The sequence below is a fragment of the Engraulis encrasicolus genome, chromosome 11, assembly GCF_034702125.1.
Source record: "Engraulis encrasicolus isolate BLACKSEA-1 chromosome 11, IST_EnEncr_1.0, whole genome shotgun sequence".
Classification (NCBI taxonomy): domain Eukaryota; kingdom Metazoa; phylum Chordata; class Actinopteri; order Clupeiformes; family Engraulidae; genus Engraulis; species Engraulis encrasicolus.
Window position 1 is genome coordinate 6,906,749 of NC_085867.1, and position 2,160 is coordinate 6,908,908.

General features: G+C 41.3%; 1 long non-coding RNA gene across 1 annotated transcript; it reads right to left on the reverse strand.

Moving 5' to 3' along the window:
• Positions 1–240: 240 nt before the first annotated feature.
• Positions 241–1,668, reverse strand: LOC134458756 (uncharacterized). Its single transcript, XR_010036632.1, has 3 exons — positions 1,226–1,668; positions 513–601; positions 241–337 (listed from the first exon to the last, which is right to left on the reverse strand). It is a non-coding gene; the product is annotated as an uncharacterized LOC134458756 (long non-coding RNA).
• Positions 1,669–2,160: the final 492 nt, after the last annotated feature.

The window sequence follows — 2,160 nt, forward strand, 5'->3', positions numbered from 1 at the left end:
AATGACACCAGGCGCACACCAGCCAAATACTGGGGAAATTAAGTTAATTTGGCCGGTAGAAAAGAAAACAAACTTGGCACTTTTGACCCATTATGTAATGTACCGGTATGTTTTGGAGATTAACATACTAGCCATTTTGGCTAGTGATGAAAAAAGTTAATTTAGAGGCCTCCTCAAAACTCCAACAACTGGTACAGGTGATCAGTGGCATCAGTGAGGAATGTAAGTAAGCCGATGGATGAGGAAACCAGCAACACTGATGGTGAGGTCCTGGTGCTGTTGCAAAGCCCAAGCGAAAGAAGCCTCTCTGGACACCTCTTCATGTTGGCTCCCCCATCTTATTAAAAAAAAAGAGAAGACAACATGCTATTTAAATTAATCTAGCCAATGCATTTGTATTGTACCGGTACAGTACTGAATAATTAACTCCCTTGGCAATATTGTCTGAATTAAAATGTGATGTAAAATGTCAGAAAATAACACTCATCCCAACTTACTAGTCATGTCTTTACCTGTGCTGCTGGGATGCAATTCTTGGACGTCATCCTGGCCACCATGACTCATGGTTTTAGTTTGGGTGCCGACCACCTGACTGATGAACCTGTTTATTACAAAACAATAAAGATAAATAACAGGTTGTTGTGCTTTTCTTTCTCTTGTGAAGGGTCATCTTTTCAAATAATTTATTTAGGCCTACGCTTAAACTAATCAAAGTATGTAACCGACATTCTGTCCTATGTGTTTCTACATGTGCAATGTAATGCAACACCGATTTGAAACATTGAAGTATATGCAAGTCAGCTTTTATTGCCACTTTCTTCATGGTCATACAAGGGAAACGAAACTAGCCTTTCTCTCTACCATGCCAGGACAGACAGGACTGACAATTTACAGACAGACAGAAAGTGCAAGACAGGATAGTGGACTGGTAACATAAGTGGTCAATAATAAAAAATACGGTTACAAATGAACATGTAACATTGGAGTCCAATTTGGACATGTAAACAGAAGATAAGATAGAATTATATTTCACAATAGATACATTGGGCAGACGTGGCTGAAACAACAATGAAATCCACTTGGATGAAACGAAACGCACCCGAGTTAACCTACAAGATACATCCGAGATGAAAAGATATGCTTTTCAAAAGACCACTTTGCAAAATGCCTGACACAAAATGTACCGTGCGTCTTGTAGTAAGTTAGGTTAGCAGCATTATCTTACCTGTGCCATGCCACGAGAGGATGCCAGCCGCGGTGCCCAGCCACCAATGAAGAAACGGTGCATTAAGGTGCTAGTATTTTGCCAATGCAGAGGTTTGGTTTAAGTTCACAACTTAACTGAAGAAAATAAACACGGGATAAAAAAAATACATCGCAGGCAGAGTAAGTTCATGGCTGGAAGCAAGCAACAACTTTCTCTTCTTCTCCCAGTTTCCCATACCGCCCGCCCCCGTTATGCCACCTAGTGGAGCAGAATACATTTTAATAAAACTATGATTTGAACACATCCACCGTGGCCAACCTAGCCTGATAACGCCAGGTACATATCCCGTTTTTAAAAAAATACAAGAACTACGTGTTTCTTTGGTATTTTATGGTCAAAGTTGTCTTCGTCCGCATAATTCCTATGTACGAATGTGCACTTCTGCCGTCCAGCAAAAACGATTACGTAATATTGTGACGTCAATGCAAATGATGGATATACTTAAAGAATCTCTGGTAAGAGCAGCAGGGCAACACTGTGCTCCTCCCCGAGCTCACACTCACACACACTGGCTTTTATAGGCCTACCCCTCTCACAGGGTGTTATGGTGCTGTATCGTTAAGTCATTAGTGGCTAATTGCAAAAGGCAAAAGCAATAATCATTTCTCATCTATCAGTGAGTAGAAATCAGTCAACAGCAGGGGAAGTGCAGCCCCACATTTTGGCTGAAATGAGGAGCACATTAATGAGCAGTTACAGTAAGTCACACAGAGCAGGGAGGAAGTACAGTCCAAATATGGGCACGGGACCAAGAAGAGGAGATGGTTTGTGGTTGGTGGTTAAGAGCAGATGTCTTCAAAAGAATCAGCTAATGCAGAACGTTAACGGCAACAATAAAACAATAACTTACAACCCACTACAAAAGCGATTGTCCACACACGCACGCACACACA